Genomic DNA, 14,713 nt, shown 5'->3' with positions numbered 1-14,713 from the left:
TGAATCTCTAAGCGAAAAGAAGTTAACACAACCTCTGCTGGGTCCGAACTTAAAGATGACATCTTTCTACACATTTTAATGCCCAATTTCTATTTGTTTGCTGAATTTAACGGATTGAAAAAAATAAAACAGTCCATGTAGCATGTGCAAAAGTTTTTAGACAGTACTTAGTAACACCTTCTTTGCCATAAAGCACAGCTTCCAAACATTTCTAGTAGCCAGCCAAGAGTCTTTCTATTCTTGCTTTAGGAATTTTTTCCTTGCAGACATCTTCTAGCTCAGAAATCTTCTGAGGCCTTCTTGAAGGCATTTGCACACAGCTGTACATACTTGCATTTGTGCACTTCCAGAGGAGGGCCAAGATTTGAAACTGGAGATTTAAAGGTCAAATTTAGATCACACTGAAATACAGTAGAGTAAATTTGACTAACTCAGCTTCCCAGCACCCCCCTGAGGGAGAAAGAAAAACTGACGTCATAGACACCCTGTTTTACATGTAAAAAGCCCTAGCTAAACACTAAAAAGAGTCCCGGACAACATTCAAGAGCCCCCAAAATAAAGTAATCAGAGCAAATATGAAATAAATACTTTCTTAATCATCGTTTTCTTTCACCCAGAAGATTACAGGAGTGTGGAAAAAGCAACCAAGCCAAGCTGTTGTGGTTGCTATCAGCAACATAAACTTCGGGTTGTCTAACCGGACAACATGGGTATTAGGGTGACAAGTGTCCGAGCCAGTTGTTCCTGGATTCTGGCTCTTGCGTTAGAAGAAGTCACGCTCCCTTAAGAACTTAAAGCTTTCCACCACATCACTGAGCTCGTTGCAGGTACCGAACAGCTTATTGATGTCTCTATTAATGAACTGGAGAATCTTTGGAGAGACAATGTGTCAATTTTAAAATTCAGGTCAGTTTCAGAGCTCGGTTTGTTAGTAGCCAGCCTATTTTTCTGCCAGGTGTACAGTATAACTACTGCTGAGCACAGTATGAAGCATCGCTTTTAAGAACCAGTGCTGATACAGTGATACCATCCAGTTTAATCTTGAAAGAAAGAAGAATATTAACTTGACTATGGCTGGGTGTTTGTAACCAATTTTTACATTGAGTTTTACATTACCAGTTTCCCAGTCACTTTTGTTAATTCCCTAATTGTATCTTAATGTTTTTTTATTTATATTGTACCTATCCCAGCAAATCCATTATACTCCTTTTCTTTAAATGGATCGTGTCTGTTTTTAATTAATCCTTAAGGTGCTTTCTTCTAATATTGTGCTTTGCAAACATATTCACCCCGTTCCAAAGATGTCCCATTCTGTTCAGTGACAGATGATGTCCTCGCTTTTTTTAAAGGAATATTTTCACTTATTATAAAATAAAATGGTCAGCTATTCCAAAATGTGAAAGTTCAGACGAGATCACCTTCATGGGTGAAAGATGTCAGCAAAAACTGCGAAGAGATTCAGAGACATTCAGGATTCAGAGTCAAGAAAAGGCAGTTATACTTCAAAACAAATAAATTGTCTCAGATGTACAGAGACCCAAGCAGAAGCAGGTTGTGTTTTAGTGAAAAATCTAATGACCCAGGCTGTAAAATAAAGACAGAACAAGCCTATGGGACACTGCTTTGCGTCCCCTCAACTAGACTACAGCCCAACGGTACACTCAACAACTAAAGCTAATGTTTTACGTGGCTACAACAATTAAAGCTAATGTCTTACACTATGTGGCTAAAAGATACATTAGTCATCATTGAAGCACATCTATCCCTGCTGCCGAAGAGTCACTGAATCCTGATGGAAATAACTAGGCTAAATAAAGGATTAGACCACTAGATATCTTTGACATAACCAGACAGGATTTAAAAAAAAATACTCAAGATCTGGGTCACATATTGTTACTAAACCTCAACCTATCCAAAGTGCTGCTGTATAAATAAAGACTGCATAAAACATCCAGTACAGTGCACATCAGTGCTCCCCATATAAATTCTTCTCAATTCCAGTGAATCTGAAGCACAGACAGAAATGGAATGCAAGACAAACCTGATGTGCTCTAATAAGCAATTCCCCCAGTTCCTATTTTCCTGGCTGCTGCGCAAAATTGCCCTTTACTTTTCCACCTACAGTCATCCACTCCAGTCAAGCCTGAAAGACGGCTCCTTGGTGTAGCCTGTTTTCCACAGACACAGGAAACGATGCACAGACGACACATACAGTAAGAAGGGCCTGCAGAGTTCATTGGGTCAAGTATTAAGGCACTTAAAGAGAAAAGGCAACAAAATTCTGTTATCTTCAATCTGACAGTCCTTGGTTACTTCAAAGAGGTCATACTGTACAGTAATCATGAACAATTTCTTAACATCCATCCAGCCATTTTCTAACCACTTCATCCAACTCAGAGTTGTGGAGGAGTCGGAGCCTATCCCAGCCAGCAACAGGCACAAGGCAGGGAACGGTCCTGGATACCAGTCCATCGCAGGGCATTTCACGGCGCAAACACTCACACACTCACACACTGGGACCAATTTCCCCAGAAGCCAATTAACCTAACTACTGAGGACTGCGGGAGGAAACCGGAGCTACTGGAGGAAGCCCAGGCAGGAGGAGAACATCCAAACTCCACGCAGACAGCACCCCGGGTGTGGAATTGAACCACAATCACTGCGCTACTGTGCCACCCAATTCATTAATCGTTAGCAGGACTACTGAAATGAGCATGAAGGATTGGAGCTTTTGGGCCATGGCAACACAAAGTAGCAAAGATAAAAATCAGTCATGGTTCTGAAAGACTTTGTAAAACTAAAAACACACGGATTAAATGTCAGATATTATTTAAGGAGGCCCTATGTGCATTTTCCATAGGGAATTAGGATCTCTGCAGATGTGCGTGAGCTCTGACATGACATCCATGTGCGGAGTTCTTTGTAGTTCAGAACATAATTACAGTTACCAACAACAGGAGGTCATTTGGCCTTTCCAGCTTGTTTGGTTTCTCAGTCACTTACTGATCCCAGGATTGTTGCTCATTCTAAACTCCACCAGCCCTCCTTCTTTTGTGTAAAAGAGTCCATGAAGCACAAAGCCTATCCTGACATTTCCTTCCCTCATACGGAATTTCACTCCCCCTCAGTGCTAAATATTATTCATTTAACTAACAGTGCCTCATTATACAGGCTTGTCCTTGTAACAGGGGAGCCATGTTGGCTCAAGACCCACTTCACCCGGCCTGAATTCTGAGCCACAATGGTGCCTTTCTCACAAAGGTGCCACTCACTACATGCATAACACAACATAACATAACATCACTTTATTAGCTCTATACAATTTCTTGCATTAGGAATTCGTCTTTTCGCATACCCCAGCTCGCTCTCCATGAGACACACAGACAGGGAGAGAAGCTTGGGGTCAGAGCACAGGGTCAGTCATTTATACTGCGCCCCTGGAGCAGTTGGGGTTAAGGGCCTTGCTCAAGAGCCCAGCGGAGTAGGATTCCTCTGCCGGCTGCGGGATTTGAACCGGCAACCTTCCAGCCACAGGCGCAGATCCTTAGCCACAGAGCCACCACTCCACCACATGCATAGATCTTTCTAAGAAAACTCAATAAAATAGGACAAAAGTACCCACATCATCAAAACTTTTTACAAATCAATCTTCATGTTAAGCAATGAGAAAAATTTATTCCAAACCAGTTTTTATTGATTCTGTTTTTAATGCACTGCTGTGCACAAACAGAATTTGTAAGAGTAATTGCAAATAAAACTACAAAATCTAGATTTGCTACATACTTTTCTTTGCTATACACAGCATGGTCTTTACTTTTTCTAAGCAAAGAAACGTATGGCCTTTTTTTCTTCAGTTAAGGGGAACAGTTTCATTTTATTTTAGCTATTTCTATTTCCTGGGTGTGGACCTACCCTTTCACCAAACGACACGTCAAAAATAATCTCATAAAATACTGCGGAAAGAATTCGCTCAGCACTGAGGAGAAAGCCAGCTTCTTTGAGTCTCACAAGTACGTTCGGCTGTCCCTGGACAAATGTTTTTATTTAAACTGAGAATGCCGTTTCGTCTGCAGTTATACTGTAAGCCTTCGCCAAACCAACATTTCCTGTTTTCCGAACTAAAATACCAGATGACGGTATGTTTGTAGCCGTACTGAAGTTCTCTTCCTGGCAAGATACAGTACAGCACTGCTTGAGAGACGCTGAGGCCTGTGCTACTACAGGGAACAATGACATAAGGCATTGTTCCCTGTAGTAGGGAACTACAAGAGTCTCACAATTCCTCTGGGAGAAGAGGCTAATCGTTTGATTTCATTTAGAAGTATTTATTAACTACCGCCCAGCATTTACAGTAAAAAATCAATGGTCACCACACCCGACAACTGGTATACAAAAAGACGCATACAGTACGTGTTGATTTAAAAATCAACACCACCTGTGAACCAAGATAAAAAAAGACCAAAGAAAAAACCTTAAATCACATGACAAGCAGAGCAGCACGGTGGGTCAGAGCTGGGGCCCTGGGTTCAAATCCAGACCTGGGGTGCTGTCTGTGTGGAGTTTGTATGTTCGCCCTGTGTTTGTGTGAGTTTTCACCACACACTCCATTTTCCTCCCTCAGTCCAAAGATATGCTGGTAGGTCCACTGGCTTCTGGGAAAACTAACCCTGGTGTGCGTGTGTGTGCGTGTGGTTGTGTCCGTGTGTGCCTTGCAATAACTGGCGTCCTGTCCAGGGTGCCTATTGCCTACTGGGGTAGGCTCCAGCTTGGATAAAGCCGTCAGAAAATGTAGGGGTGTTATAAGTTTTGAAATGCTAGGGTTTGCAGTTATGTCAGTGTTTTGAGAAATGACACAATTTTGCTCTTCTCTCATCGTTTCTCACACTATAGGGTCTTAGTCCAGCTGTGAGAAGGGACAGGCTTGGACCATAATATATACCACTGTGATTAACAACACAGTACAGAACGTGTGGGTGGACAGGCCACCTGCACCTTGTAAATTCTACAGCAGTGACTAATAAAAAGCAATACACCTTCCTTCAGTGTGGCTCCAATTAAATTAATTAACGTATAATCCAATAATCATTATTTTACAATATCAACACATCAACTCTCCATCCACAACAGTTTAAGCCAGTTTCTTCTGCTATTTTTTTTGTTACAAACTCTGCTTATAAGAAAATGCAAAACATCTTGCATACACAGATGCAGGGCTAAAATATTTTAAATTACTATTTCCATGTGTATCAGTTTGGTAATACATCCACACAAGATACATTAAATGAAATACTCTCTACACTGAAGGATTACCAGAACCTACACTTAGATTATTATAAACCAAGGGATAAGAATAATCAGATACTTCACATTCATATTAATCTTGCCCCTCTGCTTGGGAAAATCCTATTTTGTCCCACAGACTGGAAATCGCCTTGAGTACTGCGATAGCCTCAATTGTGCTTAGTGCACTGCAGTGAATACGAAGGAGATACACTGTCTGCATGGCCTTTTGAGTGTTTTCGTGAAATTAAGATCATGGTTTTGAAGTTAAGCAGGGAAATCCAATCATACACTAACCTGGGAGACCATAAGATAAAAAAAAACAATTTGAAAGGAATTAGTTTTGGGGGGTAAATTTTATTTAAACACTGGACTCTGGCTTACAGCATTGATTCAACCCACACACAAGCACGGGTCGGGGAAAACCTATATTCCATGGTTTAGAGCAGTAAGCTTATATTTTTAACTATAGTTTGTGAACTATATCAGTGAAATTGCTACTCCTGATCAAGAACAGGAAATAAAGATCTTTCTCTGGCTACAGTTTCAGCAGACAGATCTTTGTCTCTGGATAGCCAGGAATTAAAAATTAAAATGATACTGAGCCTGCGGCACCTGTGCTTACTGTACATTGGCCACCACAAATGGTTTTTGTATATGTGATGTGAAAATGAATTAACTGTATTCACAGAGCCTTGGCCTCGGTAAGCAGCCACACCATAGGCTTCCATGACCAGAACGCCTTAATTCACTAAGCATTCAAGAGGCAGAAAACGCCACAGTTTTAGTTTCAAAAAAGCACTCAGAATCAATCCTTGGGAAATTCCAGGAGTCACGGGCATTATCCGACAGTTTTAAGTGATTTGGTCAACAATCAGCAAGTCAAACGGGCAACTGTATCCACAGGCAGTATGGGCTAGCTGCAGAAACAGACAGAGGGCCAGAGAAAAGCCTGTCTCTGCTGAGACCGCCATTCACACACATCCCGAAAAAACAAAAGCTCTCAGAACAGCGTTCTCACGCCTGGAAGAGAAATAAAACCTGACGTCCATATCTCAGCCCCAGATGTGGAATAGCTGCAGATGGCTGTAAAAAGGCTGGCTTTATCTCCACACCATGAAATACGCTGGAACTGGAGGGAGGCCCGAACGGCTGGCGATTTGATCTGTCAACAGCACAGACACTGCCACGCAGTGCAACCTTTGGAAGAGTCTCAAATTTTTACAGTAAGACCAGGTTCCACTTGCTTTAATTGCACTCTGACACTGAAGCAGAGGTACGTTTCTGTTTCATAGAAAAGGGCAAAACAGCGTGTGGGCTGTCCGTCCGCAATCAATCCACACGAAAGCACCCAAGAGGCCCTAACACAGTGCAAGCAAAGGCGTAAAATCCCGACCGTTGATCTGATCCACAGACTGCATGAACGAGATTCAGGCGCAGCCTGACCAGACTTACGATGCTGTGTTAAAGCTTTACGTCCAATGGATGTGCCAAGGGATCCACAGACTCAAAGGGGTTTTAAGATGCTAATAATAATAATATCCTTACACTTATAAAGTTCTTTTTTTTTTTTTTGGAACCTCCAGTCAATGCGCTTTGCAGGAAATGGGGTCTCCCCTCCTCCACCACCAATGTGCAGCCCCCACCTGGATGATGCGACGGCAGCCATAGTGCGCCAGTACTCTCACCACACACCAGCTCTCAGTGGGGAGGAGAGCAGAGTGATGAAGCCAGTTCATAGATGGGGATTATTAGGAGGCCATGATTGGTAAAGACCAGGGGGAAATTTGGCCAGGACACCGGGGTAACACCCTTACTCTTTTCGAGAAACGCCTTGGGATTTTTAAACGAGTCAGGACCTCGTTTTAAGTCTCCTCCGAAGGACGATACCTTTTTACAGTATAGTGTCTCCGTCACTATACTGGGGCATTAGGACCCTCACAACCCAAGGGTGAGCGCCCCTTATTGGCCCCACTAACACCTCTTCCAGCAGCAACCTTAGTTTTTTCTTGATAAAAGAGTTAAAAGAATGGGTGAAAAAAAATGCTGTATTTTGTTTCTGTCAATTGTTTTTTAAATAAAGCATGATAAACCCTTAAGTGCTATAATACTTGTATAGTAATCATACTTCTCAATCTGGGAACTGTAACATTCACTGGATGGTCCAAACAGTGGCTTGTGAAACGTTTATAATAAATCAAACAAGTCAAAGCACTTTTTGTTGGATTTCTGTACATTTAATGAGGTATGTAATTAATTTGGGCTTAATCGTTATTGGCATACAAAGCAGGCTTTATGTCCGTAAGGCTAATATTCGAAATAATAATAAACTGTGTATAGAATAAGGAATTCCATCATAACTCTTTCTGTAAAAAGTTGGAAGCCAGGGCAGAACCAAGCTTGAGAATCAAAAACAGGCTCATTCTTGCAAATAAAGTGGGTTTCTTCTAACAAAAGCCTACATCAGAACTTTAGAAAACCATTACAGACATCTCTTCAGATTGGTGCCACCACTTTCCAGACATACAGCAATAATAACAACCAAGGCAGGGTACACTCTGGAAGTCATCTGCTAGGATGCTGGGCTTTCCTTCCCTGTTGAATAATCCAACCATTCATTTTCTAACCACTTTATCCAATTCAGTGTCCAAGGTGCTTATCCTGGCAAGCAATGGGTCCAAGGCAGGGTACACTCTGGAAGGGACGCCAGTCAATTGCATGGCGGACATACAGACTCAGATACAGACACGCACACCCTCATACCTGGAGCCAATTTCTCAGAAGCTAATTAACATACCAGTAAGTTTTTGAACTGTGGGAGGAAACCGGAGCACCTGGAGGAAAGCCACAAGAACATAGAAAATCCACACAGATAGTATCCCAGGTCTGGAAGTAAACTAATGAACTTACCACTACGCCACCCTGATGCCCATCTGAAAGCAATATATCAACACTACATATCACTTTCACCTTTTAAACAATGTGGGTAAACAAAATGGTAGGATATATAGTCAAAAGTGTAGAATTCCAATCAAGAGAACTTATGTTAAAATTGCATAAGACAAGTGAGAATATTGTGTACCATTTTGGTCACCATCCTGTAGAACTGATGTAGCTGTTTTGGAAGCAGTCCAGAGATCAGCAACCAGACGCTCTGGGGCTTAAAATGAATGTCCTACAGTGACAACCGAAAAGGACCAAACATTTTAATTCCTCCACAGAGAAGAACTACTAGTTCCTGCGAAGGAAATATTCAAATAACCTGACAGGCATTACAGTGAAAGTCCAATATGTAATTGTTCTTAAGCTCTTATGTTTTTCTTGTGTTAAAAAAAAACAAAGTTATTCTTTTAACTCCATACATCACCGAACAAATACGGAATTTTATGCAATTCTGGTCAGATCAGTACAGATTGTTTTTTATCCTTAATATTATATCCAAAATAACAACAACAGTACTTCTAGGCATCTGGATTTCACTTGTCTTGATGTGAAACCCATGGTAATTATTTCATATTGCATACTTATTTCATAACTAAAGGAAAGAAATTCTTAAATATTCGTACTCTTATAACACTGGTGTTTTTTATGCGTCTCTCATTGCTTAATCCACCGTGCTGAATAAAAACTACAGAGGACTACATAACATGAGCAAGACACTGTGATTCATGCCCCTGGGTCGGTAACTGCTTGATAAAACACAGACTACTCTTTTGATTAATTCTCTAATGCAGTAAGAGAATCAGGTAATAAACACTAACTGAGGCATTAAATTGCTTACCTGTAGCAGTGAGGTAACTGTAATCGCCAAAAAAAAAAACTCGAATTGCTTAAAAGCACATCAGTCAATGAAGGGGATATCATATCTTTATGTGCACTACCAGTAACAAAGACATACTGGACTGTGACAGTGACAGCTGTCAAAGTAAAATGAATATGAAACTCCAGGATCCACCTAACCCAAGCCTTTCACTTTTCCACAAATAAATGTCAGGCTACATTCATTTCTGTTGTTATTTTTGCTCAGGCCGTTTTTTCCAAGGTGACTTACAGAGAACAGATCAAACGGAAAACGGATTTAAAAATTACAAGGGTCGAGTGTACAATAAAACTAGCGAAAGGCCAGACGCCCAGCCATGTTGCTGAACTCTGGCTTAGCTTCAGTTAGGTTTCACATTTGGTAATGACTAGTTCAAGAAAATACTAACTACCAAATGCACTAGATAGGCTGAAAGGCCTTCACTCAATTGTAACCTCTTATGCTGCGGAAAACGAAATAATAAAAACTAAAATCAAATGCCGAGAGTGTGAGCACACAGCAGTAATGTGCATGCCTTGTACTGTAGGTATGTACAGTATTCTGCAATTGCAGTGAATGCTGGTAGTTAGGAAATGATATCGTCACTTCCAGAACTAAAACCTTTTCGTGCCGCACACTGCAAGAACTGACAAGGGACATTTGTAGTTTAAGGAGTTTGACAGATATTTTACTGATTTATTTTTAGGGGGTGGCACAGTGGCGCGGTCGTTAGCGGGTCCCTGGGTCCAATTCTGGACCTGGGGTTCTATCTGTGTGGAGCCTGTATGTTCTCCTTGTGTTCACTCCATAGATACACTATCTAGCCCCCGTTGCGTGCTGGGATAGGCCCCGGCTCTCCCTGGACCCTGAATTGGAAGAATCATCTAGAAAAAGGATGGATGCATCTGAAGGGTCACGGATGTTAGCGATCGGTGACTGAGCAGTTCTGATTGATATTGGTGCGTCATAGCTTTTACAGGGGGGCTTGCCAGGAGCTAGTTACAGTAGATCATCTGGGTGGGTTAATAGCAGGGCTTGGGCTACGAACTGTGTAGAATAATTGGTAAAGATAAAGTGAATTCTTGGAATATTACCCATTCCAACTACTTCTCTGCAGAGTCCGTGATCAATACAGTTAAGAGCCACTGTGTGATCACATGACAGAGACCTGTTAAAGTGATAACAGCAATTGATTTGCCTCTGAAAAGAGGAAGAAACATTCACATGGTTTTGAAACAATAATCAATGTTCAGAACAGTCCTGTTTTTAAGGGCTCGCAGGATTGAGCACTGATTAACACGGAAATCAATTCAGACTTCAGTTCTGGACAACTCAATGATGAAGAGATGTCCAAAGGTGACACTAAATTACTGGAAGATTTCAACTTTCCATACATAAACTTGGATATTTGGGATGGGCAATGAAAAAGCTCACGTTTCCATGACTGAAATGGTTAATGATTGCTTTCTAACCCCAGTTTGTAAAAGTGCCAAATAAGGAAAATGCTCTTTTTTGACCTCATCTTTTCAACCAGGATTATAATTAAAGAAACAGATTAAATACAACCACTAGTAAACTGTAAGCATGATATGGTATTTAATGTGTTCTTGAAATGTCTATTGTTGAATTCTCAAACTAGGTATAGCCTATAATTTTAGAAAAAACAAACAATGAAGGATTGAGACACCGAGCTAATAGAAGAAGGAACATCATACCTCAAAAAACGTTAAAGGCTGAAAACAAATTTATCCCTCAAAACAGTGAGATCTTGGAAAATAGGCCCCAATGCTTTAATTGAAAATACGGTCTAAACTGAGATATGGATACATCGCAACAATGTGTGCTACAGACCAAGTAAAAAGGCACAAGATTCAAAGTAAAAAAAAAAGTTCACCTAGCTACAGCTGGAAAAAAATATCAGAATTACCAAAATGGTGAGAAATTGTGCTAATAATAAGGGAAAATAATAATGCAAAGCACTGTTTTCACTACTACAAAAGTAAAAGAAAGATAAAACTGGGAGCACAAAGTCTGCTTATTGGATAATGTTACTACTAACAGCAGATTCTAACTAAAGATACAGTCTGTAAAGATACAGGAAATCAAGACTTCACACAAGCCTTTACAACAGAAGCTGGCAGACAACACAAGGGTCTATGTTATAGAACGCGGTCCAGCAGTATTGCATAATTTTAGCATAACTGATACTGAAGCTGACACAGTGGTTAGCATTGCTACCTCCCAGTGCAGAGGCCCTGGGTTCAATTTCAGTAGTGGGGTGCTGTCTGTGTGGAGTTTGCATGTTCTCTCCGTGTTCACATGGGTTACGTCTGGTTTCCTTCCACAGTCCAAAAACATACTGGCAAGTTAACTGGCTTCTGGCAAAACTGTATTGTGACTGGTGTGGTGCGAGTCTATGTCTGTGTTGTGCCTTGCTATGAACCCTTACTGCAATGTAGCCTCGGTGAGCAAAGCTACTAACCTAGTTAAAGGCAGTGTATAACAAACGGTGCTGGAATATGACCAAATCCTTCAGACAACAGCATAAATCTAACATCTTCTCAGATAACAGGAGTTTACAATACATGGCATATTCAAATTAAATTTAATAAGTTCAATAATCATCACCTATCCGTGAAATCATCAACCAGGTCTTCTGTTATGTAGTATTACTATTTCCTACTAATAAAACGAACAGAAATGCTCTTTTCTTCATCTATGGTTAACAGCACATCGCATATTAGTGGTGGTGTGTTAAAACAGATATTACTAGGGGTACAACAAGCTGAGCAATAAAAGCCGAACTAGAATAACAACTTTCACACACAACCGAATTTGTTCATTCACAGCTGGCATTCCATGAGACTACAAAACATGGCATGGGGCACTTAGTCAAGTCTGTGTTTGCGATGTCATATACAGTAGTCCGTGTAAACGCATATACCGAGTCAACGCACGCCTTCCCAGCGCCGTGCGAGACATGAAGAAAAGGAGAATTTGCGGCACTTAAAAGTACGGTTTCTTTTTAAACCGAGTGAATTCGGCGCGTACGTGCGATAGAAAAGATCTGTTAACGTAGCAAGCGAAAAACACCACATGGTCCTGTAAAACAGCGGCTGCAGTAGTTTTATTTTAGGGATTAGAGGAAGTAAGACAAACCGTTCCAATTATCGCAAACAGGAAATAACTCAGTGCCCTTTTCATAAGGAGAAAGGCGCTCTTCTCAGCTTGAAGGTGGCTCCTATGGAAATATTTCGATGGCTGTACACCAAATATCCAAATTACAAGCTTCACGGTTGTCTGTAAGCACGACTGTTCTTTAGATCTGTGCAGTCAGCAGCATTTTAAATTCACGTTAAGGGGGGCTGCGGTGGTCATCAGTCAGATCTCAACACTACAGAAACAGTACACATTTGTTGGCACGCAAATCTAATTTCTTTTATGGAAAAAAAAAGTGCTGAACCTAAAAATATCGGTAGGATGTCGCGCCTTGTGAAACAGATGAACTCCCATTCTCTTCTCTTGAGGTGTAATATGAGGCTGACATTCAGCAAACGGCGCTCAGTGGCAGAAACGAAGGCATACACAAAACTGAAATTAAAAAAAAATATCTACATTTCTGGTAAGACGCCACGGTGTGTTATTTTTGGGTTTTTTAAAATATGTTTGTAATTTTCTTTTAATAAAATCAACCACATACCTTGCAGAAAGAATTAAAAATCGCATCAAATCAATCCAGCGCCACATGTGATCCTGTCACTCGGAAACAAAAGACAACTCGGACTGAAGGGGAGGGTAGTTTGGGGCAAACATTTGGGAACAGATAGCTTCAAATCGTCATCTATGAGACATTAAAGTGGGTAGGAATGGTGACGTAATACTACGCGCCGAAGGTTGGAAGGTACCCACACTCATTTGATTATACCTACGAGGTGCGGGAAAGGCAAAGTGATTTTAAATAAAATGTTTGTAGAAGGCCTTACAGTTTCTCTAATTTTCTTCAAATATTCGAGTGTAGAGTGCCAAAAAAAACAACCACGAAATTTTCTAGGCAAAGCTGTAACTTCGAAATCGTCATTACTCCGAGACGATCGTATTTCGAGTATTTGTAAACGTTGCGTCCATTTTTTATGATATCACCGAGTCCGTCACTGTCAGATCAGCTGGGGAGAGACAAAAGCTTTTCTGACTTCTGAAGTTCCATATTAATTTTGTATAAGCTGAGAAACCTGTAGCTTTTTAGACTGTGGTCAGCACCCAGAGATTCGGTGGCTGAGAAGCGAATCGAAAGCAAAGCAGTGATAAAATAGTAAGTAAAGTTAACAAAACACATTTAATCTGTTTTGTTACTTTTTCAGATTTACGAGATTGCATTTTTTGTTTCTGAATCGATTAATTTGATAGATCATCTTATAAGATTATTTTTGTACCGAGGATACATTTACTGAGCACATATAACGTCGACATGTGCTATCAAAAGTAGGTTCAAACTATCCACACAGTTCAAAACTATTATAAACTTGGAGTCCTAAATGAAAATAAGTCATTCATTAATACTGAAAGAATAAAAGGGATTTGGAATGTATTAAGTTGTTTAATGTACTGGATGTATTGCTGCTTTATGCATGTATGGGGGTCATTTTAAAAAGTTATCAATGACATTTACATAACCGCATGCACATATTTACATTCATATATTTTAGAAATAAGCAAATGTTAATTATACGCTGGGAAGTATTTGAAAAAAAACATTTTGGCTTCTGAGCCTTGGGGTGTGAGCGTTATGCTTTTACATATTTCAGTAAGTCTGTTCATCATGACAAGTTTCGAATAAAAGAGTCGAGCGATTCCTATAGTACTGTACCACTTAACCCGGAAACCAAAAATCTGAGAGTAAAACAGACTTAACCTCAGATTTTCCCTGATTTAACTCGACTGGGGACAGGAACTTCTTTTGGCTAAAGGGATTGCTGTTAGATGTCCCTTCTTACACTGTAGTCCCTTTCCCTTGTAAGAACTGTGATCTCCAAATTGGGGTTGCCATGGTTTCACAAGACGTATGGTACAAGAAAACTAGTGTAGCACTCTTCTCGGAAATGAAATGAAGGTCTTTTTTCTTGGTTCAAGGAAGATAGGGTTTTGTTCGTCGAGACTTCGGTTGCTCCCACTGTACAAAGCGAGTCTGCACATGAAGAATGACAGCAGCACAACCTGACATTATGTCAGCTTTCTGTAAATGCCAGTCTTTATCGTGATAGGGATGTGACATACTGTATGCGCCTAATCAAACGTCACGTCTGTAGAAATATAGACGTATTTCCAAAAGAAAATAAACCTAACTTATGTTCTACTAGAATAATGCACTTCGTTAATACGTTTTTTTTGTATCTGCTCGATGTGAAGTGTCCGTTTACTCGGGTGTAAGATGTACGAAAACATATTTTTGACAATTTATCCCCACATTTCGGGATAAAGTGATGTTACAGAGGGAATTTCGAACTTGCCCGCGGAGGATGGTGGCAAGTGTGAAGAATGAAGAGTGTTATTAGTTATGTTATGTCGGGTTCAGGTAAAAATGAGACTTCACAGTCGAGTTGAGTCCTGCCATCGTAGTAAATGTGAGTGTAACGAAAT

At 40.5% G+C, this 14,713-nt stretch overlaps 1 protein-coding gene across 2 annotated transcripts in view; it reads right to left on the bottom strand.

Annotated features, from left to right (window-relative positions):
* The window catches only part of trak2 (trafficking protein, kinesin binding 2), a 60,308-nt gene extending 47,456 nt beyond the window's left edge, over positions 1-12,852 (bottom strand). For both annotated transcript variants that reach the window (XM_088930185.1, XM_088930183.1), the window contains exon 1: positions 12,780-12,852. The gene's annotated coding sequence lies outside the window, so the exon portion shown is untranslated. The remainder of the gene's footprint in view (positions 1-12,779) is intronic.
* Positions 12,853-14,713: the final 1,861 nt, after the last annotated feature.

Source organism: Atractosteus spatula, chromosome 13 (genome assembly GCF_055471065.1).
Source record: "Atractosteus spatula isolate fAtrSpa1 chromosome 13, fAtrSpa1.hap1, whole genome shotgun sequence".
Taxonomy (NCBI): domain Eukaryota; kingdom Metazoa; phylum Chordata; class Actinopteri; order Semionotiformes; family Lepisosteidae; genus Atractosteus; species Atractosteus spatula.
This window is presented reverse-complemented; position numbering and strand designations above follow the sequence as displayed.